The sequence below is a fragment of the Thunnus albacares genome, chromosome 20 (genome assembly GCF_914725855.1).
Source record: "Thunnus albacares chromosome 20, fThuAlb1.1, whole genome shotgun sequence".
Classification (NCBI taxonomy): domain Eukaryota; kingdom Metazoa; phylum Chordata; class Actinopteri; order Scombriformes; family Scombridae; genus Thunnus; species Thunnus albacares.
Window position 1 is genome coordinate 1,845,031 of NC_058125.1, and position 24,903 is coordinate 1,869,933.

At 41.3% G+C, this 24,903-nt stretch overlaps 1 protein-coding gene and 1 long non-coding RNA gene across 3 annotated transcripts in view; both read right to left on the reverse strand.

Moving 5' to 3' along the window:
* The window catches only part of jmjd1cb (jumonji domain containing 1Cb), a 132,012-nt gene that overhangs the window by 88,611 nt on the left and 18,498 nt on the right, over positions 1-24,903 (reverse strand). The gene's annotated exons all lie outside the window — the stretch shown is intronic.
* LOC122970701 lies at positions 5,142-23,846 on the reverse strand. Its single transcript, XR_006399300.1, has 3 exons — positions 23,739-23,846; positions 11,916-11,921; positions 5,142-5,154 (listed from the first exon to the last, which is right to left on the reverse strand). It is a non-coding gene; the product is annotated as an uncharacterized LOC122970701 (long non-coding RNA).

The following is a 24,903-nucleotide window of genomic DNA, read 5'->3' on the forward strand; positions in this document are numbered from 1 at the left end:
AAGGCGCCCCTTCCCTGACAACGGACCAAATGATGCTGCTGCTCTCTACTGCTACAGAATATCAATCAGAGAGAGAGAGAGAGTGAGAGAGAGAAACATAGAGGGAGAGAGAGAGAGAGACACTTTGATAGAAAGATGGTCCCCCAGACGTACATAAATATATGAAGCAGCTTCTGAGTCGCCGGGCTGCTGGCTGGCTTTCCCCTTGCAATTACCAACATGCAAGAAAGAGTCAGACACACAGAGAGAGAAATCTCATCATGCAGGGACAGAGTGAGCAGAGAAGCAGAAATCTCATCATGCTAAAAAGAAATTCAAGTAGGGCTTCTATGAAAAGACACGTTTGATGTTCCCTCCTAATACAAAACACAGAGACTCAGAGTGAGTGTGAGTGTGTGAGTGTGTGTGTGTGTATGCAAGGTTCCATTACTACTGAAATTGCTAGAGAGGAGAATGGCGGGGCAATTGTTCAGTGAGAAGACGTAAAGCTAAAGGGAGATGGAGGGGAAGAGAGAAAGAGGGATGATGAAGAGGTGGAGTAAGAGATGGAGCGATGGCAATCTTGGGACCCGCCAGTTCATCATGCATGATTAGACTGAAGGTGAATGAGCCGTGCTGTGGATGTTCCAGTATAGCTTGCTGCTGCATCCAGGCCGACATGTCAGTCAAATGTTTTTCAGCCATCCTCATTGGCTCTGCACACACACACACACACACACACACACAACTGCATTCTCAGCCACACACTTGCTATTAGTCATTAGTCAATGTTTGAATACTTCCAACAGATAACTTGACCATTTAACATTCAACTACTATCACTGATATCAGTGGACAACTACTATTAACTACTGTATAAAAGTGTCAGCACATTTCAACCACGTCCAGCTCTTCAAACTTAAAGGACAGGTTCACAAACTTTCAAGTGTGTCTTAAAACAACAGTCAGGAGCTCAAATGAACATTAAACATGTTTTCCTTGCTGTAATCATTCCTCCTGTTCATACTGATATTAGAAGATCTCTTCATAATGACCTTACAATGGAAGTGATGGAGGACAAAATCCACAGTCCTCTTAAAGTCTATCTGAAGCTAATATGAAGCTTCAGTCATCCAAATCAAGTAGATATCTTTCAACGTTACAGTCTTTTTAGTGCTAAAGTCTCTCTTCCCTTCTTCCACCGCAGCTCAACAGGGAAACACTGCCCGAGGAACCACAAAGAGGGAATTTGATGCTAAAAAGACTGTAAATGTGGCAGATATCCACTTGATATCAGGGTTTTTCCTGCATGGAGGAATTTTTGGTGCCCTCAAAGAGGTTTTAGCCAGCACCAAAGGAAAATCATCTGCACCAAAATGATAAGAGTTGAGAATAAAAATAGCAATTCAAATCCTCTCCAAATGTCTTTAATAGCAATCTATCCAACTGTTGAACAAGCAGAACATAAACCTAAATATGATGTCTTTGACTTCCAGCAGTCAACTCTCCTCTCATCCACAGACACTATATTTTACACATGTGTCTGGTGCTGGATAAGCCAGCTAAGCACTAGTATGACAGAGGACTTCCTGTGATTTCTCATAAAATAAAAGCCGTTTTATTACTGTTGAAAATTTTTAGAACGCTGAATTACAACCGCAGAGTGTTTCTGGTAGGTTAGAACACGTCTGACACAGACAATCTCCTGTTTGTATGCTACATGTGTGGAAGGGCAACTTCGGAAAATGTCCAGACTTGATTCTGCAGACATTGTCTGGAGTTCATATGTGAAAACAGCTAGAGAGGGTTAGCAGAAGACAGCCTTCAGGCTCAACCACACTGAAAGCGTCTGACACAAGCATTGTGAAGTACATCTATTATTTTAAATGGCTGAAGATGCACCAGAAGCATTATGAGGCACGTCAAACTGCCTCGACAGCCCTACTCTGACCTTGTTCTGATTTTGGAACATCAAATGAGGTCCCAGCGACTAAGGCTGTTTTTTCTACAGCCGAAAAAGAGAGAAATAGCGTGAGTGAACTGACTTTTTACATAATACATTTCATAATTGCTTATTCGATTATCAAAACTGCTGCGTACAAGTTTATTCCAATTCCATTATTGAAGTTTGCATTGTCACATCATCATCTTTGGCCTTATCTGAATAGGCTACATATGTGTCCTCTTTCTGCCAACAGTAATGTAAAACACTACAATTAATGGGCTCAAGAGATCACCATCATCCCTGAGTACCCATAGTAGTCCACAGGCCAACAGCTTTAGATCAAAGCAACACATGAGGTAACACAAAATAAATGAGGTCAGGAAAACATTCAGTGTTTCAGTTAAGTCACCAAACTCTCACAAAACAATCTCAATATGGTTTAACAAGATTACAACAGAGATGGGCTTAAATGGTTGTAACCAGGTTAAAGCTCCAATACAACAGAGACAGACAGAACACACACAAGAGTGGCTCTGTTGTGGACGCTCACTGGGATGTAAGTAATGTGAAGGAGCGAGATAGAATAAGAGCGCAGATGAGCTGAAGTAATAGCCAATGACAGCATGAAGAGGCATCCCCTCTTCTACAAGGTCATCTCTCTCTCCATCTTTTTCTGCCTCTCTCACTGTCAGACCCACATGGGAACGAGAGCAGACAGAAGACGGCGACAACCGTAGGAAGTGCGGAGACATGCGATACAACGCAGGGACAGAGATTTGAGAGAATGGAAATGTGGAAAAGAGAGAAAAAGTAGGGAGAAGAAGGAGAGAGGGAAAAAAAAACTTGGCAGACAGAAAAATAGATAAACATAGAAAAAGATGGAGAGCAAGAGCAAGAAAAGAGAGACAGAAGCAAAGTAAACAGCCTTGAGCAGAGTCATGTGACCCACCTTCCCCTTCTTTATTCCTCTCATCTCCTCCGTACGAAGGATGTGTGGGCCCAGGAGAGAGGGAGGGAGGGAGAGGTGAGAGGAAGAGAGGGAAGGAAAAGGCGCATTCCAAAAATAGCCCTGTGTTGTTGTAGACGTATTACTTGGAAAATACTGACTAAAACATTTCCTTCTGAACCACTGAATCCAGGCTGAAATCTGTTTTATCTTTAATTGTGTCTCCACATTTTCCTATGCCATGCATTTCATTAACACAGCAATTTTGTCCAATGCAAATATGTTTACTTGGCTACCGCAGGATATCAGACTCAACATGTTTACAGCATCAAAGTGGAAGCAAAAATGAATCCAGGGCTGAAGTGAATCAGGTAGAGCTCAATTAAAACCTCTGACACACTTTTGCTCTTGTCACTAGTAAATAATGTAGATTTATGTTCATGTTACCTGGCCGATCAATCACATTTTTACTGCACACCAAGATCAACACAAATGTGGCTCTCAGCTCCAACCCTATTGTTCCCTACTGAACAGTTCACATATATAATTTCATTTAAAAAAAATGTAAAACAGCTGGTCACTGTAGTTTTTAACAAACGTTACTCAAACAGGAGAAAATAGTCCATTTGTTGGGGACTATTTTCAGCAGCGGATGAATCCACATTTGAGAATTTCTGGCAGCAGAATGGTGTGTGAGGGATTAAGTCAAAATAAATACAGTGTGTGTGTTCATGGTAATAAAGGATCATGTTACCCAGTCCAACAGTGTGACTCATAGATGTGTTCTAATAGTTTTTGAGGAATGGAGGACTACGGCACAGAGGAATAAGATATATTAGATTATGTCACAAGGAATGATACTTCAGTACCAAGTCCATGCCAAAATTCTGAAAACGTGACGGTACTCGTTTTTCTACAGTAGCGTAGGTACAGGGGATGTGATTCTTCCAGATCTGACAGGGGAAGCATATACATACGCCTACAAGTGTTCTAGTCTGCTGTTAAATGCCAAAGAAGAAGAAGAAGAATGCCTTGAAGCCATGGATGTATCATTAGAGCTAGATAGGGCTCCATCGCTCAGCCTTGCAGCCAATTTTTCCCAGTGGCCACTCACAGTACTGCAGCGAAAAATCCCTCTGCAGCCCAAAAAGCTTCTCAACATAGGTCACCACTATAAAAGAGACGTCTGAAAAACTGTTGACAGACACCTTCAAACTGCAAACAAGGTCAATTATGACTCTTTCTATTATGAATTTTTGATCCATGGTGAGGTTTTTTATTTGTAAAACTTTCCTCGAGTGGAGAAAATTGATTTGAAAAAACCATGACGTCATCACGATGGGAAGTCTATGGGCTGAGTGGGAACTCGTGGGCGGGGCCTGTGGGGGAAACACTACTGTGCATATTCAGTGGGCCGTACACCATGGAAGCAAACCCGGAAGCTAGAAACTTTTTTTGGTGTATGCACCAGCCAAGCAATTCTTACTGGATTGAATGGGCACCATTTTCAGTCCGGTATCCAGTTCTTATAATACATCCATGCTACCAGCACATATATACAGATACTTGAAGGCTACATGCCATATATCATTTACATGACATGACTACTGCATGACTCTAGACATTACTGTATATGCAGTATCACATTTCAGAACATGCAAATCTGAGCGGCACAAATCAGTTTCCATGTGGCTTTAGCTCTGCAGACCTGATTAAGCTGTCTGATCCCTCCAGATATGCCAACAAGTGTTTATGGCAACAACTATTTGAATAAGTGATTAACAGTTTAGGTAATTTACCAAGAAAACATGTCAAACATTTGTCGTTTCCAGTTTCTCAAATGTGTGGATTTGCTTCTTTTCTCTGTTTTGTATCATTGTGAAGTGAATATATTTGGGTTTGGGACAAGTGGTCGCAACTTTTTATGACATTATATAGACTATATGAGTAATTGGTTATTCAAGACAAACATAATTAAAACAAACGTTGACTAGGAATGAAAATAATCCTTAGTTACCTCTAATTTGAGGTATTTCAGAAGCCGGGGTGACTTTCAATTACTACAAGGGAAGTGCAGTGAAAACTAGGATCTAACAAACAGTCTTTATCAAATATGGAATACTGTAGGGAACACAGCGGCCGACTTCTGCTACAAACCCAAGGAGACAGAGTGTTGAATATTCAGCAGAAGGCGAGGACACAAACTGGAAGAAAAACAAGGCATGCTTTTCTCTTCTCTCTGACACTTTTTCTTCCTCTCTGCAGTTTCCTTCCTCCCTCCTCTCTCACTCCATCTCTCCTGATAATACAGCTCTAATAATAGCCAAGTTGCAACGAGACAATCGTTGGGTGGAATCTAGGCCAGCCGCTGCAGAGGCAGTATGGGAAAATCCCTCCTGTCTTCTCCAGCCTGCATGACTGCCTGTGGACTGTGCACGTGTGTGTGTGTGTGTGTGTGTGTATGTGAGTGTGTGTTAGCATTCCATCCATCTTTTTTACATAACATCTACAGAGCTGTTTCTCAGAGTTAGTAGTGGTGGATGTTTTCCTTCATAGTGTGTAGATTTGGCACAGTGACACAGCACAAGAACAAGGGGACTCTGCTTGTTAAATGTCTTGTACACTGAACACCTCTATCTCAGATGCTTTTGTCCTGAACGTTATGGCACAGAGTGTTCAGTTAGATATGCTTCCATCTTCAGTTCAGTACACCCTGTGAACCAAATCATTACTTTGGAATTATCCCAGTAATTCATTGAAGGTCTTTGCATGTGTGGAACATAAAGAGGAGGAGCCTCTGATGTCATCATGGTTTCCCAATGAGTTACAGTGACACTGGACAAAGAGTGAATGATAGAAAATAGAAAATTACAATAAAATATAGAAAATATGTGTAAGTGAAAAGAGCCGTTACAAATGTAAAGAGAATGAAATGTCCAAAATATTGAGCAGGAAATGTTCATAGTGTAAACAGTATATGCACTGTGTCCAGTAATAATAATACATGTTTATGTTAATGTCATGTGCCATGTTAGATGTGAAAAATCACAGATGAGATGATGAGATTTTACATGAATATAAAATGTAGTGTCCTTGGATGGGATGGAGTCTATGTCACAATATTTTGTGTACTCTTAATGAATAGAACTAATGACTTGTTTTTTTTATACTGTATATAACTTGTGTTTTTACTTCTGAATGGAGACTGTTTAACTACATTGTTGGTAGATAATATAGTCATCTCTGCTGACAACAAAATCCTGACATTTAATTCACATTTGATATTTGAAGTGAATTTCTGCAGATGTTGACCTTTTTGTCTCTGGGAATATCTGGACATGACATCTAAACGTGGTGATATTGTGGGGGACTCGGGGGGACATCTATCATGGAGTTTACATAAAGCTCTAGCACTGAACACTGAATCTCTCAGCGTGAGGCTACAAGTGTAGGGAAGCACACACCTTGGTATGTGTATACTGTAAACTCATTCATAATAACTTGCCTGGAGGCCGAGATGAGTTCAACACACATAGTTTATGTTCTACTAATGTGAATTCATTTTTGTTTTGTGTATGTTAGATGAATGACATGTCTAGAGGCCAAACTCCAGCTGTTATCAGCTATAAAGTGATAACGGTGAAACACTTTATAGTGTGATAGGGACATCATAGTAGTGTAGTAGTAAACTAGAGGTCATTAAATGATCAGTGATGACAGAGCTGTTGGTGATATCTTAAGATAGGTTTACATACGGTGTATTGACAGTGTTCCCTTCCTGTTTAAGACTTATCACATGTCCTTGCTCTTTGTACAAAGAGACAAAACAGATCATCAACATTGCCAGACTTCGCTGTAGGATGATGGATCATCTTTCAGAGGTTTGGTAACCATCTAATCAAACAGCTCAGCAGTCTGCTGATCAGCAAAGATCTACTGATGACCCAGAATGGTCGCAAGATGATTCAAGGCTGCTAAAAATGCTTCAAATGAAACAATCTGAGAGGGAAAAGTTCCTCTTTGGTTCACCTACTCATAACTCATACCCACACTAGGGTCTTATCCAGGGACACGGGGTCACAAGAACATACTGATTTGTTGTAAGCCTCCACTGGGATGGACTTACTGCAGCTATGATCCACCTCAAAACTCCAAACACAGGTGTTTCCCACGCTGGTCATGCCCAGCAAACACACACACACACACACTTTCAAACTTATGTTACTGATGTCTAAATGGATGTAAAACATTTCCTGAAAGTTAAGACACAGACAGACAAACAGAAAAACAGAAAACATATTTACACATCCATCAGTGTTCACACACACACACACACACACACACACACACACACACACGGAGGCTCAGGTTACCATCACGTGAATATCCTGTGGTGTTGTGTCAGGCCAATATGGGAAACAGGGCTGGGTCTCACTAATGATTCATGTGACTTCACTAAGATTGTGTGTGTGTGTGTGTGTGTGAGTGACAGAGAGCGAGAGAGAGAGAGGGAGAGAGAGAGAGAGAGAGAGAGAAAAAGACAGACAGACAGAGTGAAGGAGGGAGAGTGAGAGAAAGAAAAATGTCCGTGTGTTTCTAAGAGAGAGCTTGGACGACAGAGGGGAGGCCTCTAGGCAGCAATTTTCCACACACACACACACACACACACACACACACACACACACACGCACACACACACACACACACACACACACACACACACACACACACACACACACACACACACACACACACACACACACACACAGAACAAGCTCTGGGGTTGATGTAGTGAACAAAGAAGACCTCTATTTGAGGGAGCATGCAAAAGTAGGTCTGCACTGGGTTTGGAGAGCTACGAGAAAGAGTGTGTGTGGCGCATGTGTGTTGCAGAAGACAAATGGTCTCTGAATCTCAGGCTATTACAGAGGAACAGCCTGGTACAAGAGAGAGAGAGAGAGAGGGAGAGAGAGAGAGACAGAGAGAGAGAGAGAGACAGAGAGAGAGACAGAGAGAGCACTCAGTCCACACTGATGAGTCCAAACATTTTAGAATCCCATTTACATACTGACAGTTTTCTGTCCACGACTGCATTTTCAAGTCATTGTGTAAAAAGGTTATCATCTATTATGTAATACCAAAGCAATGGCAGAATGCTTCAGTCTCTTCTACTCTGCATGTTGTGCCACTTGAGTCATCAGCTTCATGTCATTTCTGATGATCAGCCTTTAATAGTTTATGGAGAATGAGTGGTTTCCAGAGCCAGTGTGAAGAATGATGAGTGCTCTCATGTCTCAAAATGTAGAACACAGCAGTCAGACACCTGTGATCATATGATAACATACATATGATAACATATGCTACACTGACATTTTCCATTTTTCCTCATCACACTACAATGTGAGACTGGCATTAATTCAGGTTTGCAGTGCTTTCTAAAAGATTCATTTTCACTGCACCGAAACACAGACTATGTGTGAATGAAATACCAGAATGGATTTTTAAAAAGGTGCTAAATGGTGATGTTACTGCTTATTACAGTATGAGAGGCGTACACCCAGAGAGATGGGCTGTTAGCTGGGTTAGCAGGAGCTCAGGGCAAAATGCCCCTAAAAAATATAAAACTGCACCTTGGAATTGGGATGAAAGGGGCTTTTAAATGCCCTCATAAAGGAAACAGTTAAACAAAGACTTAATACGTTTTGCAAAGCGTGTCCGGATATTGCTCCGTATTCAAAGTGTGAGTCAGAAATGTCTGGAACATCTAGGCTTCCGTACCTGCATGGGGCCTTTTTTTAATTTGCAAACCTGCCACACTTCCAGCTGAGTCACAATCAGTTTGAAATGAAAGTAGGTTAGAAATCTGGACAGTGACTGACCCTCTCCTGGTCTGCCCTGAGCCTGTCATACTGCATGTCATTTTAAACCATAGAGTGTCATACACAACATGCCAAACAATCAGCAATGTTGTTGAGATGTTCAAATATGTATTACAAATGGGTAAAAAATACTCATACAGTTCAAATCTATAACTGGGATTATAACTCTGTGTGAGTATTCTTACTCATTAAATGTTGCCAAATTGCCAAATGACACATATTTCATGAGGGCAAAAAAAAAAAGTTCCTACCCTGACTGGTAGTATATTCAAGGACTAGACATTCACATATTCACAATAGCAGATGTTCTCTTTAAATGGAGTTAGTACCGGTGTTGAAGTGTGTTTCCCCCCTTACCATAACCTGAACCTAACTGGGAATACACATCAAACGTGCTATCAAAACATTCATCTGTTCAATCCACACCAACTCAAGAGCTCTGTTCAGCTGTCACTGTCCTCAGCAGCAGCTGTCCTGTCAGAGAGGACAAACCTGGCTGATTGACAGCAGAGACGTACCGAACACAAATGGTTTTACAGTCAGCTCTATGAGGAGTACACAGGAGGAAAATATCTCTGCAGTGCCTATATGTCTCAGAAGAGAGCCAGTGTGTGTGTGTGTGTGTGTGTGTGTGTGTGTGTGTGTGTGACTGATAGCTGCATTTGAAAGCATACTCTGCAACATTGACATTATGCTTTAATGGAAAAATGTTGTGTTTCACATTTATGAGTCAAATAAAGTGCACACTTGGACAGGTGCAAAGGAAAATTAAATCATGTGAAAAAAAAAGGGTTGAATTTCCACACGCTGTCAGTACAGAGTTTATAAAAGACACAGAAGGAGTATGACAGAAACATTATTGACAGTGTGTGTGGGTGTTCAGCCTGTTATACACTCTCTTATACTTGGACTAACAGTATGTTGGGGAAACTTTCCCAACAGGACTTGTGTTTTTTTATGTTCACAAAGTCTTGTTCCAAAAGAGCTTTTTGATAAAAGGGGGGGACTGTCTCATAATCAGAGTCAGGATATATTCAGGATCCAAGTGTTGATTGTCGGTCCATCTCTTGCATTCCCAACCAAGCTATTTTGGAGTAGAATGATGGTAATACAGCATGTTATGATGGTGCAGAGCCATTATTGCATTCTTGAGGGGAAAAGCTTCCAATGTCATGCAAACATTTTTGCAGAGTAGAGGGGTTGCCAGCTTTCCCTTCCTGCTTCTTATTTCTTTTCTTTGATTTGTCCTCCAGTTGGACTGAAAACACCTTGTGTAAAAACTGTATAAAACAATTATTAATGCTACTTTATCAACATTTCTCAACCACTGTATGATCAAATCAATAAAAAATATAAAGATAGCGTACAGTTACTCTCTCCTGTAGATCCTCCCCGAAATGCTGAGGGTGTGGAGGGATTCCAGTGTTACCTGTCTGAAATCTGACTCCACACACACACACACACACACACACACACACACACACTTCCAGCAGCCAGGAGAGTAGATCAACTTGTTTCCAGAGGCTGTTATTCTAGTGGTGTTAATTACCGTGAATGAACTGGCTCAGCACACACACACACACACACACACACACACACACACACACACACACACACACAGTCTTCAGTTTCATAGCACGAGACACACGACTGGAGGCACTTGGGAAAATTGAATTGTCTGTTACTACCCTCTTTCATCCTCTCCCCCTTTCCTTTCTTTTCCTCTCCCTCCCCGCTCCTCTTCTCTCCATCTCTTCACTTTGCAGAGGGGGTTTGTGTTCAGATACAGCAGCCCTGTTAGAACTGCTATCAGACACACTGCCACTGAGTGAGGAGCACTTGTGAATAGTAAGGAGTTTTAAGAGTACAATATCAATGCATCAACTATGAAGATTTATGTTAAAGTTCCATACTTAGATGACATAATGATAGCTAAGCCAACAACTCTCTTCACTGATGAAGACTGGTTGAAAGGAAAATCAAGTGATTGGACCTTAAGTTAGCTGCTATTCACAAGGTCAAGAATGAACTTCTCATACTCAGCTTAAGAAGGGTTTTACGGTTACAGCATCAAAGTTCATTCTTGGCCCTGGAAACAGCAGTCCCACACCAATCTCAACTCAAGTTCCACTTACTAGCTAGTTCTTGAGCTTTCAACTCTGTCACATGGTGCATCAGCAGATGGAATTCTCTCAGTCATCATGGAAGTCTTGAAAGTTCTCAGAAAAATGAGACGTTTTAACATCGAAGCAAACTCGACTGGACTGAGATTGTTTTTTGGAAGCATTTTGCCATCAGTTTGATCTAGCACACAATACTGTAAGGTTTGTACTGTAAGAATTTTATCTATCTTAAAGTCAGTATTTTCTCCACACATGCTACCTCAGACTACGACAGAATCAGTCTAGATCTCACACAGTTAGTCAGTCAGTTCCTCCCACCAGGAGTGCTTCATAGGTCCTGAAGCACCAAGCAGTCCAAGTCCTGCCAGACACCCGCAGCGACAAGCAGTGACAGAAACACAGACACATTCATCCACTACGGCTGGGTTACAGCAGACAGACTGATGATCATTTCATGTGGAAAAATTTATCTTAAGAATCTTCAATCAGGATGTCTGTTAGTTGTATCAGGTCAAGTCTAAGCCCTTCTTGTACCTTTTTAATTCATGTTGGAATTAAATAAGACTAATCTATCTTTTCTATTAAGCTGTTACACTCAGAGCACAAATATGGATTTGTCACAAACTGCACTAACTGTGCATTGCGCTGTGTTAATCCTGATCTGATCCACCACTATTTCAACAGAAACAGTGTGTAAGTGCTGGAAAGCCGGGCATGTTGAACAATGAGGGTGTGTAATGCGGAGCACATTCATGGTTTGGATCCGCATGCAGAGCAACATCTGGTTGAGTATTCAGAGCTGAAGCAGACACCACATCAGTATTCCCCTCCTCTGTAATTCTCTCCCCCGGTCTCTTTCTAATCAATAATTCACATTGTTCTATGAGAGACAAGGTCATATTTCAACTAACACACACATACATGCACACACACACACACAGAGAGCCCATTGTATTACACATATAAACTGTCACGGTATTTAGTCTCTTGATGTATGTGAGAATAAACTTAATGTCCAGCGACGGTGATTTAAAGTAAGCAACCTCTGTCTGTTTGTATGTTTGTCCTTCAAACATCTCGAGAACCGTTTATCCAATCTACTTCATATCTGGCAGGTGGATTGCTGGGGAATCAAGAAAGTGCAGTGTCCATGTGTGAAGTCGTTTGGATGAGCGGTTTTCTAGAAATATATAAACCAACCAAACCAAAACCAAACCACCAATCAGTCAAGTTGCAATTTACATCCATGTCTGTCCAGACTCATAATATTTGTAGTGAAGACTTTCTGATTGTGATAGAACACAAAGTTGTAGTCATGACAGCAGACAAAGCTTCAGATATGGATGTTGCTGCAAAGAAGCTACAAATTCTAAATGGTGGATGCTTCACACACACAGATTAGTGTCACCAGTCCAGTATCTGACCAAATGTGAAATATGATCACGATCTCCCCTTCTGTTCCTGAGTTATGGTGTTGAATAATGGCCAGGAAAGTGTTTTCGCAGAAAATTATGATGTCACAGTGAAGTTGACCTTCGACCTTTTGGATATAAAACGTCATCACTTCATCATTTTATCCTATTACACATCTGTGTGAAACTAGTGTATGAATTCTTGAGTTATGGCCAAAAATTATGTGTTATGTGAGGTCGCAGTGACCTCGACCTTTGACCACCAAAGTCGAATCAGTTCATCCTTGAGTCCAAGTGAACGTTTGTGTCAAACTTGAGGAAATTCCCTCAAAGTTCCTGAGATATTGCATTAACAAGGGACGTATGGAGGTACGGACTGACAACCCGCTAACATGATGCCTCCAGCCACGACTGTCGCCCTCACAAACACATCAAAACATCTGAGCAACCGTCATCACAGAGGTTCAACTCACTGGAGAAACTGTGAAAACTCTTCTCTGCTTTTGCTGATGAATAAGTTAGTTTTGTGCCATATAACTTGTGTGTTTATCTTAGAGTGAACATGTCTGATAATGGTGGCATCCTGCCAGTTGAGGCCTCGAGGGAAAGAGAAGTCTAGCTTGAATGAACCATGTGACACTACTGTTAAGGCTATGTAATGCTACTAGGACTGCACCATATTGGAAAAAGCTGACATTGCAATATCTTCTTTTTTCTGAGATATATATTGCAATATGAAAAAATACAGGAAATGTCACCAGATACATGCTGTGTGTTATTCATGTACAGATATACAATTAACAATCATAATTTTTGGGTACTTTAACAGTCTATCCTCTTCTAACAAAACCAAACCCCTTCCTACATCTACTACCAGAGAGGTGTCAGAGGTTCAGCCCTCTGCAGAGGGTCCAGCTTGGACTCCTCCGCTTTCAGTTTCATGTATGCAACTCTGACGCTGGCATGGACAAGTGGAGAGAGAACAGGTGGAGAGGTATTTGTGAAAAAACTGTTAACTTTTAACCAGCACTGGGACAAGGTGTCGCTGACAACAGGAACACACACACACTCCAATGCCGCCTTGCGTAATGAACGCCTGCCTCTAACATCCAGGCGACGTTATCTGTGACAGTAGCCGTGTCGCCTGCATGTTTACAGGCACTCTGAACACACAGCAATCAGTTCACTATGTGCTCTGGTGAAGAGGTGCACTTGATCAGTTTATCAAACAATTAAACAGGCAGCGCTCATTTTCAGGTTGTGGTAGGCGACTAGCGGGGCCTGCTTTGGTTGTTTGATATATTGATGAAGTGCACCCCTTCACCAGAGCAGACTGGCAACAACTCTGTGTGTCCAAGAACCCTTCAATGAGACTAAATTATGTAATATCAGCCCGGACTTTTCCTGTAAATTAGTCATGGAAAATGAGAACTTTGCAAGTTTTCCTTTTGTATCAAGCAGTAAAAAAGCTGTAGCATGATGTGTTGGAGTTCATTTGACTTACTTCACATCACGCGTCCTGCAATGTGACTATTGCACGTATGCACATAGCGATACATGGTACACACACACACACACACACACACACACACACAGTGAGCTTATATTTTACAAGCAAGTACAAAGACTCATTCCTGACAACTTCGTAAGCACGTAAAATAAAACAAAGATGTTTATTTAGCTTGTTCTCCTGCGAATGGAGGCATTGATCTATGAGACCAGCTAGCATCTGATCCTTGTGAAACCTTCCTACAGAGCATATACTCCCTGCATTTGTACATTTAGAACAGCAAACAGTACTTGATGTGGCATTTTCCATTTTCAATTAGCCTTGAGATCTTTCAGCTGGCTTCCAGTCTCACATTTGAAATGGTGGATGAATTCTGCACATGATGATCTCACGAGTGAGCCTTCAAAACACAGACTGGCGTGCACGTTCGTGGATGCAGTTTACAGATGGACTCACTTGGTAATAAACATGTGTGCGATGGCAGACTAGGTCCAGTTAATCCTCAACAGGTAGGAGAGCACTTTGATTAAATGATTTATTAATGCACAGAGATATTTGAGGCCACTAGCTTTCCTCACTATACAAACTGCCAACAGTGCTGCAACAGATGCAGAATATTTAGAACATTAACATGTAGCCAGTGTAACAGCAGGCTGGATACATTGTTACATTTTCCAAATACTCCAATTTCATTTGGGGAAAATGAATGGAGTCTTAATGTTCATGGTGATGAGTTATAAGCTTCAACAGTCTGCCCATTGATTTTCACACAGCATGGAAATAAATCAAAACCAACAGTTGCCTTGGAGGCAAATATAAAAATCTACAGCAAACACTACTGCATGGTTTGCAAAATGACCAGCAGTAAAGCAGTAATGTAAATGTAGAGGAGTTTTGGTAAACTGACTCAAGACATGCAAAATCACCTTTAGTCTTTTAACCTGACATTTTCTGGTGAACCATTTTCACCAGCAGAATCCTGTTTCCCATCATCTCAGTGCAGCTGACATGACTCTAGAGAGTGCCTCTTGATGACAATACACTTCTGACACCTGTCTATGTCTATAGACTGACAAGTCACACATCATTGTGATGTGAATTTTTCACACAGCGTGATTATATACAAAGTCAATGCAAAGACACAAATATGCAAAAAATGTGCACCTATCACGGCACTTTATGAATGTACTTAACGAGCATAGAGAGAAGAGAGGAGGAAAAGGAGAGAGACTGGAGGGAAATACAGTCAGACGCTGAAGTGAACACAAACACACTTGTGACACCTTCCATTGCTAGATAGCTTACAGCTAATGTACAGTGAAGGATTTTGGCTGTTTGGGGCAAAACACACAAACGATCCAGCAGTCAAACTCACGCAAGAAAAAAAATGTGCTTTGCGTTCTGTCTGAAAACAGCTTCAGGATTTAATTTCCTTTTAAAGACTCTGGAATGATCCCAGATTTAGGATCAATAAAGTCCATCCATCCATCCATCCATCCATCCATCCACATCAACGATGCATCTCAACGTATAATTTTTAGTGTTAGAATAGTTTTCATTTAGGCTTCAAACTGATGTGTTAGATGTAGTCCTGCCTCAACTGCCACCTGCAACCCTGCCCATGTTGTTATTGAACCAATTCAACTTTAAAATACCTGAGTTATAATACAAGACCAACACACAGCTCAGCCAATCAGGCTTAAGAATGATACTAGCGGGGCATGCCTTCAATACATAAAGACCTGCCCATCATTTATTAGAAGTCATTATCTACTGGAATACAAAGCAGTGACTTGTTTTGGAACACACACAAACCAACATGCTAGGTATGACAACTGTTAAGGTAGACCAGAGTGAGGTGACAGTGTTTAAGTTTGCTCCAGCCACACACTGTTAACCGTACTGGAGATCGTATTACCAAGCATTTCACAGTGTACAGTCATATAAAAGCAACATCACCTGACAACTGTGACGGTTTGTGTTGCCAATGAAGCATCTCGTACACACATATGCATGTAGGGAAAGCAATTGTGTGTGGACACAAAGAAGGTTAGCCACACTGTTTTGTAACTGTCCATTCAACTACAGTTATCTAACCAGTCACACTCAGTGTTTAGCTGTCTGCAGTGTGTGTGTGTGTGTGTGTTTGTGTTGTGACGGTGAGGGGGAAACCGCCATCCTAAAACAATGAGCAGTTATGAGAACAGTTTTTCCTCTCCCTCCTCTCAGCGGGCATCAGAGCATGAAGGGACTGGAGAGACTGGCAGATTGAGTCTGTTCAATCTGTTCATACACCACCCTGATTCATTCATATTTACAGCTCCTACTCTTTTACATTACTCAGTCAGGAGCACAGTACACTTACAGTACACACTGTACTTCTAAACGCAAGAAATGTAGTAACTGTACAGGAATGTGTTCCAACCTCAACAGGAAACCAAAACCTTCTGTATTAAGATATAACAGATAGTAGATTGATACTCAAACTCACTCAGTACTGATCAGATACCAGAGCTCTTTTCAAATGTAAAATCTCTAAACTCTGTGTGGAGCTGATAAAGATCGTTCCTGTGTGTGTAAGGATGGATCTCCACATCACTTCTAAACTGTTGACATTCATACACCCATATCCTTTTAGGAGGAGGATAGGTTTGTCAAATTGTGTTTGTGATTGCAGACCAAAATAAATTTCATTTAAAAAATCCCCACATAACACAGCATCATATTTGTGTGTCCCATCTAACACATGAGACACACACACACACTGCTAAACACTGTAGCTCTCTACAATATTTTTTATAGTCCAGTTGCTAAAAGTTGACCTGAACATGTAATAAAATCTAGTTTGTCCATGCAGTGTTTACACAGAGCAGGAAATGTCTCAATGTCTAGTTTTAGAAAACATTGATATCTACAATGTGTCATGTGTGCTCTTATACACAACATCACCTTTAACTCTGCAGCGCTGTTGAGGGCAGTAATACAACCACAGAGATTTATTGAAGAGATCACACACACACACACACACACACACACACACGCTGCTGCAGCTTGCTAGCTACCATCTGTTCGATTAGCAGACCTAAATAGTACAGTGGTTTAACGAGGCCTTAGCACCACATGTTCACAAACACACACACACACACACACACACACACACACATACACATCCACAGGGGACAGATTAAGCAGTTGTACAGTGTCTGCAGTCTGAAATCAGTGCTTTCCCTCCGCTGTGGCTTTCGTAGCAGTAAACACCGGGGATGTAAACAGAATACTGAAGAGTCTGTCTGTGACAAAGAGAAGAAATACTGAACAGACCTGAGAACAAAGCGAATGTGAGCTGTGTAAACACACTCAGCCAACACTTCCAGCACTGGAACGTATTTCGTAATGATGCTTGGAAACACTGTGGTCCCGAGCAAACAGAGGGGGGCACATGCATCCAAAAGTCTGAACCATGTGAACCACGATCCTGCCCTGCTAACTATTACATTACATATCACATTCAAAGTTCTCCACTCAAGAGTCCTTTTTTTCTATTTGTTGTTACCTAAGTAACCATTGCATTTCAAATCAAACTACAGCAGTGCCTGTTCAGAACAGGCTGATTGCTTGGCTGCTTCAACACATAGAAGAATGAATACGGTTGATGTGAGGTGTAAATGAGTATACACACCAACAACATGGAATAAACTAACATTCTATTATACACATGTTATAAATGATAAGTACTCTAATAGTAGATACATGATATTTTCTCACCTCAAGTAAAATAAGGGCTGCATTTAAAAAACAAAATACATAACAGAGAGCTGTTTTAAAATAAAGTGGACTCCATCTTCCTCTCGTGTCTCCAGCTGTCCTGTGTGAATATTTGGTGACAAGAGTGAAGCAGAGAAAGCAGCAGACGCAATGACTGACAGCTCCAGACTGAGCTGGATTTTTCTGAGTTCATGTCAGGGCCAATGACTGACATCATGGAAAATAGCTTTTCATAATTCTGCATCATTATGACAACTTGTCAACCCTGCTCTGGCGAGGGGTACTGTGTGTGTGTGTGTGTGTGTGTGTGTGTGTGTGTCCAGGTCCAAAAACAAAGAAGTCTTTCAACAACACTTGCCACATAATACGGGCTGAGAGGCTTTAGTGTAGCCCTGCAACTACAATATGCATACAAATACACACAGATGCATATAAATACAGCATGTGTGTGTGGAGCTGCAGTGCTGTCTGCCTTTGTTGGCTTGTTAAATCTAATCACAGTTTGGTTTAAATTTAGTTGCAGCTTAATTACACAGCGCATAGGACTCAAACCTCACAGTGCTATTCTGGCGCCCCGAAAATATAAGAATGGTCTTGCTATTACAAGGCCTGTTTACTGTTGGGTCTGCACAGCCAAAACCACTGAAAGTAACATCCACATTTCATTAGGGGACGAACCATTAACCCTGCTGTCCAAACACTAGAAAAACAAGGTTGAAACATGAGTTTTACCTTCATTAAGAAAGGACAGTGATGTTATAACAGTGGAGTTTGTGCTGCAGTTTAAACGGACTGCTGTACAGCTGGTTATAACAAAAATCACACAGTGAGAGCGGGAGAAAAAAGAGAGAGCTGTGACTCAACCCGAAACTATTTGACGCAAACATCAACAAAGTCAGTGTGCGTGTGTGTGTGTGTCTCTGTGTGTTTGACATTGATCCAGCAGAGCAGCAGGACACATATTCTGCCGTGTCAGGGAAAAAAGCTTGTCTCTGTGTTTGCAGTGAACTATTGTAACTCCTCAGTCTCAGTCAGCTTCAAACGAAAACCTCACTCAACCTTTCCTCTCTTGACATTTACAAGGAAGAGCCGTTTGACTCTTTTAATATCTGTCTTTGATTTTTCTGTTTGTGTTGTTATTGGTGAAACAATGGTAATAAACTTAAATGAAGACCTGACGATGTAGAAATGATTCTTCTGGGTTCCAGATTAAAAACTCGTGTTTATCCAGATTGTATATCCTCATGCACCCGAGCTCGTCACAGTTCTCACAAAATGCTTCCAGTGATTGACAGTGAAGAGAAAAACTGGTGAGACACTTAACTGTGCTTCTAATTATGCATGAAGTAAAAATGAATGATTCATTCACAGGGTGTGTGCAGATAATATTTGGTTTTCATCAGGTTTTCAGATAGATTTTGTATCTGATTTTCATCTGTTTTCTGTTCAAGGTAACAGATAAACTCATTTAAAAAAAATGTAATCTTGAAAACAAACGTTTCATTAGGTTGCAAAATCCACTAGTGAAAAAAACATGCCAAGGTTGAACATTTGGAAGAGTGTCAATGATTTGGAAATGAAGTACAATCCAATATTTATATGGTGAGACGGACTGTCTGCTGCCATTGAGATGAGCTATAATAATACAACATTTACTGAATCACATCAAAATAATGGACATGAACTCATTAATAATAGACTTTCATTCATTGACACACCTGTGTACAGTAGGGCTGTCAACAAATATTCTACATTCCAAAGAAAAAAAGAAAAAACAGACGTTCAATAGTGAAAATTAATATTCAACTGTGAAGAAAAAAAGCAGCACTATCAACGTGTGTCTGCCTGGTGAGTTCTTGCATGGGCCTGGCCCACTGCACTGAATGCACCGCGTGACAGACAGGACTCACACAACTTCACTTTCATTGATTGAAAATGAAATGTAGGTCGAGCTGAAACGAGTAAATAATTCAACAACAACAACGACCGTGTGGTAACGATGGCAGAGAGTGATTTGATCTCGTCCTGAGAGAGAGACAGAGAGAGAGAGAGAGAGAGAGACAGAGACAGAGAGAGAGAGTGAGAGAGTGAGAGAGAAACAGAGACAGAGACAGAGAGAGATTTACAGTCTTTAAATGAAGTTTTACAGTATATTATTTATTTGTTTATTTTGGAATGTGTGGCTATGTAGATCTTTTAAAAGACATGTTTATGTTGAAATAAATATAGATTAGCACAAGTGTGTGTGATTAGACTCTCTTTAATATGCCTGGACCGGCCTTAAGCAGCGTCTAAGCGTGTTCATGTTGTTGTTGTTCTACATGCACTCTTGTCCCAAAATGACTCACGCTGACTAACAGAACATTTACAGCATTACACTGCCCTCTTCTCTCACAAAATGCAACTTCACTGCGGTGTCTAAAAGTAGCTGTCCAGACAGAGGTGAGGAGTCGGCTGTGTAGCCAGCAGCCAGTGATGCATGTGTGCCAAGATTTTATAGTCCTAGTCATACTGTATATTCATCAGCATAAATGTCAGGCAGTGATAGGGAATCTGCAGTACATGGATTTAGATGCAAGACACTATAACTGAAACACAGTGCAGTATCAGTGATGAAACAAGTAGAACAGAAAAATCAACCACAATTAATTATTTCAGTCATTTATCAAGCAAAATGAAAAAAAAATGCCTAATCCATGTAAGGCAGTTTGAGGATTTGGTGCTTCTCTCTGGTGTACATTACTGCAGATGTATTTTGTTTGGAGGAACATATAGAAATGTTTCGTATGGTGCAGTCATGTGCACATGATCTGGTGTGACACTGCTCAGGTGCAGGTTGTAGAATTTGATGGTCTTGAGATTTTAACCATGATGTTTAATGCAATATGTATACTGTTTTAATGCTCTTGATTTGATGGCTCAGGCTTCTTAAATGTAAATATTTCCCTTCTTTTAACATGTAGTTCATTGTCTTTGGGTTTTGGCTTGTTTGTCAGACAAAACAAGACATTTGTACACACCACCTTGGGCTCTAAGAAATTGTTGGGCATTTTTCACTGTTCAATAGACCAAATGATCAATGGAGGAAATGGAAGAGGGAATATGTCATCTACAGTATATGTTATCCTTTAGTCTGACAAATAGAAGTGAGTTGAGCCCTGTCACTGATTAAAGCACTACTGCATGAAATAAAACTCAAATTGTGTGCAGACCAAGTCACAAGCATGATCTCTCTCTCTCTCACACACACACACACATCTCACATGTTCATGTGTGAAAGCCAAGAGACAAACACAGCAGGATTGTTGAGCATGTTAATTGAAACCAGGCACAGTGAACCTCCATCTCTCTCTGTCTCTGCTTTAAGTGCCTGAACTGACTGTGTATCCAGTTTGTATCAGAGTCTTGTGTGGGAGGAGAACCCCTCAACCCTGCCACTGTTCATGCCTTGCTTTAAGGAACTGAACCTGGTATTGTTAGAGGAAAACTTGTTGTTATGTTACCAACAGGCCTTCCTCTGCTTTTTCCTCTCTCCGGGTCCTCCGTCTCCTTTCATTTCTCTCCCTACCTCACTTTCCGTTCAGATCCTCTCCGTCCCCACCCTCCTCTTCCTCTATTTTACATACACCCGTTTCTCGTGGCTGTGTCTGTATTTCACCGCTGTGCTGTGCTCCCCCCCCCTACCCTCCTCCCCCCCTCCTCTCTTTCAGAGATGGTTTGAGGTCAACCGGCTCACGTGTCTCCGTCTCCTGCTACAGCATGTGGGCTAGAAATTCCACCATCCCACCGTTTCAAATTGCATGTTTCCTGGCTCGAAAAGACCGCGCACACACACACACAGCCTGCCTCCTGCAAAATGGAGCGCGCACACACACACACACACACGCACACACCATCACATGCATATTATTCACTTACATGCACACACGCAACAGGAGAGGCATTATATAAGCAACAACCTGCTTGTCTAAAGGCAGAAAGCTGTGCAGTCATTTCAGCAGGGAGGTTATTGGTGATAAATACCTTCAATTGATCAGTCAATTCATATATCGCTTCATATATATTGATGATTATGTATCTGTTCATTTTATGATGAGTGAAGAAAGCTACACAATTGATTACGTCACAATTCAGGATTTCACACCTGCAGAGTAGGACTGGGCCATATCAACTAAAATCAATATCATGATTGATTGTCACATGTACCTCAGTAATGATTAATCAAGCAATGTCTTCATGAATATACCTGTGCACACCTCACAGTGGACTTATGACTGAGTCACATTTATTTACCATGTTTAGTAGCTAAGAACACTTTTCAGTATTTGTTTGCTAAAATAGGAAATTCTGAATAAAATATGTCTCTGTTTAATTACCAATGTCAAAATAAGTAATATAAACATGTCTGAATAACAATTTTATGACTTTTGTTATCTCATTATATTGTTAGCTGGATCTTTTGGAGTGACGTTATTTTAACACACACTCAGACTCAAACTTTGCCTGGTTGTTGAAGAGCTGTAGCATTTATTTCCAGACATACTGTAGCTCATACTGAACGTTTACGGCTAATGTCCAGCATACCTGCCTGCTGGTCCGCACTGAACACTCCCAAAGAAAGCTGTGCTAGCCTGCCATTCTCCTTCTTTGTTCTCTGTATCATACTGAATGAAGCCAAAGTGCCCATATGACTGACAAAACATCTCTTTTCTGTACCAGCTTGTTCTCATCTGCACCCATCCCCAGCTGCTTTTCTCCACCACTAGAGTCAGACACGTCTGGTTGATGACAGTGCTTTGAACTGCAGGTGGGCCACCTATATAAAGCATCCAGTACAGAAGCTGAGCACTGTACTACTGTGGACGGGGACAGCAGCTAAACTTATTTTAGCCACTTGAAAAAGGCCAGGCAACAGCACTCTCTGACCCACACAGCTGATGTGCGGTGTAATACAGTGCGCGGCAGGTGTTGGAATACGTAAGTTCTACAGTTGAGAAAATGTAGTGCCACAGGAAAGGGCTGTCTGATGGCCAGGTAAAGCCGTGAAAATATTCTAAATATAAAGTACACTTAAACTGATTTGGGATGCATGATAATATTGGCACATCAATGGTATCAGCTGATAAAAGGCTTTAAAATGAAATATTGGCACCGGCCCAAAATAAACATTCTGCCGATATGACAAGCCTATCCGTCACCTCTACCCCAATTCCCTCCCAACCCTATCGGCAAAAAATCCAATATTGTGCATCTGTAAAACTGATATTGATTTTTAAGGTGTTTTTTTTAGGTATCTAAAATACATTTTGCTGCTGGCCACAGCAGTACATTGCTTAACTTCCGTGCCAGTACTACTGTCTGCTTCTCCAAACTGAGAGCCTCCTGACCCAAATCTACCGCAGGTAATACACACTGACTATGGATAAGTACCTCATGCAACCCCACTGAAAAAAATACGGAACCATCCCTTTAAATCATCTCCAGCTGATAAAATCTACTGGCCACTGTTGTCATTTCAGGCTGTCATTGGTCTGCCTCAGACTGATGGTCATGAAAGAGTTTCTCCATGTGGTAAACAACTGGAACCTGACTCATTGCCAGCATGAACATCAGCAGTACATTTTTTTTTAAATCTCTGTGGGTGCTCTCAGCTGAAAGACATGGTTAGACAGATGGATCTGCATTAAATGTATTCAACGTACACACATACACACACACACACACACACACACACACATATACAATAATATGAGGCTCTCCCCCAGCAGCAGCCAGGCAGAGTTCTGAGCCCAGAATCATGTGGAGATCACAGGCTGCGCTTTCTACACAGTTAAATCCCTCTTCTCCTCTGTGTGTGTGTGTGTGTGTGTGTGTGTGTGTGTGTGTCTGGCTCTCTCCACCCACTAAATCCATCTGTACGGGATCCTCATTCACATAACAAAAGTCAACACTGATTCATGCTGTTCACGGTCTTCAGCGGGTTACATATATTTATATATATATATATATAATATTTATTATTCTGGGACTCCACTAGAGTAGCTTTGCATGATTCACAGTTAAAAAAACTCCTTATTTATCTTATACTGGCCCTTTATGCAGCCCCTCAGTTCAGCCTCTGTCTCTAACAGACAGTCTTAGCTCCTGTCTCTTTAACACCGCGCTCCCCATGAGCCCACTCTGATTGGCCAGCTTTCAGGAAGCCTGCCAAGGGCAGCCTTATCAGAGTTGTGTTAAGTTACTGCTGATGAAAACACAACATTTCCTGCTTTACTGCTTCATATTAAAAACTTATGAATGACTGAATAACAGGAGACTTTTACTGTGAAGAATTTGCAGGAAATGAAACGTGTTCCTCACCAAATTAGCAGAGCTTCATTAGCAGCGCTAAAAACCAGTCAAAACAACAACACATGGAGATACTTGGAGCTCTTTGTTGAGAGGATCAGTTAGAGATAATGCAGGGAGGAATAGTACAAGCAGAAACAGCCACAGTGATGATGATGTTTGATGAAGAGCTGCAGATGACCAGCACACCGCCAACAGGTAAACTACTTATTTTACTTTGCTGTGCTGTGTAATGGAAAAACACTCACAGCGTGCCAGCTCCACTCCAGTCATGGCTCTGTGTGACAACCCCCAAAACAATGAAGAAATGCCATAATGTTAGTGGAATGGAGCAGTGAACTCTGTCACAAGCCAACGTCAGGTCGGGCTGAACCTGGAAAAAACTGTTGGAAACTGAACATTCAGAGCAGTCTGAAGCTGCTGATTTTTGCTCACAGGGATTACTTCTACATACATTTACCTCATTATTTGACACTTTGGCCATCCGACATGTAACATTATATATATGACTGAAAATAAGGAAAAGCATAATAGGTCCCCTTTAAGGAATCTACATTAGTTAAGCCTAATAGTTTTTCTCATTTCTGAAACACAAAGTATGCAGACACTTTGAAAAGTGTCTCTCTCTCTCTCCATCATGCTAAAGCTGTCTGAGAGCTGTGAAATACAACAGAAAGGTGACACACTGTGCTCTACTGGCCCTAATGTAACTTAACTGTACTGCATCTCTGCAGCAGCCAGCGGTGTTGGGAGCTTGGAAACAATCCTCATGCATGCTTTATGTTTGGGTCTGTTGGTGTTATCAGACTTTCAGAGGGCCCTCAGACCCTCAGAACAGCACACTCTCCCCATCGCGCTTCATGTTCCACTTCTAGCTGATCACAAGTGAATTGTGTGGGAGCTTGTCAAGCAGGGTCTGAAATTAACACCTGCCAAGCGCCAAATGCAGGTTTTTTGTTTGGTGAGTAAATCTTAGTAGGCTGTCCGCCACACTGG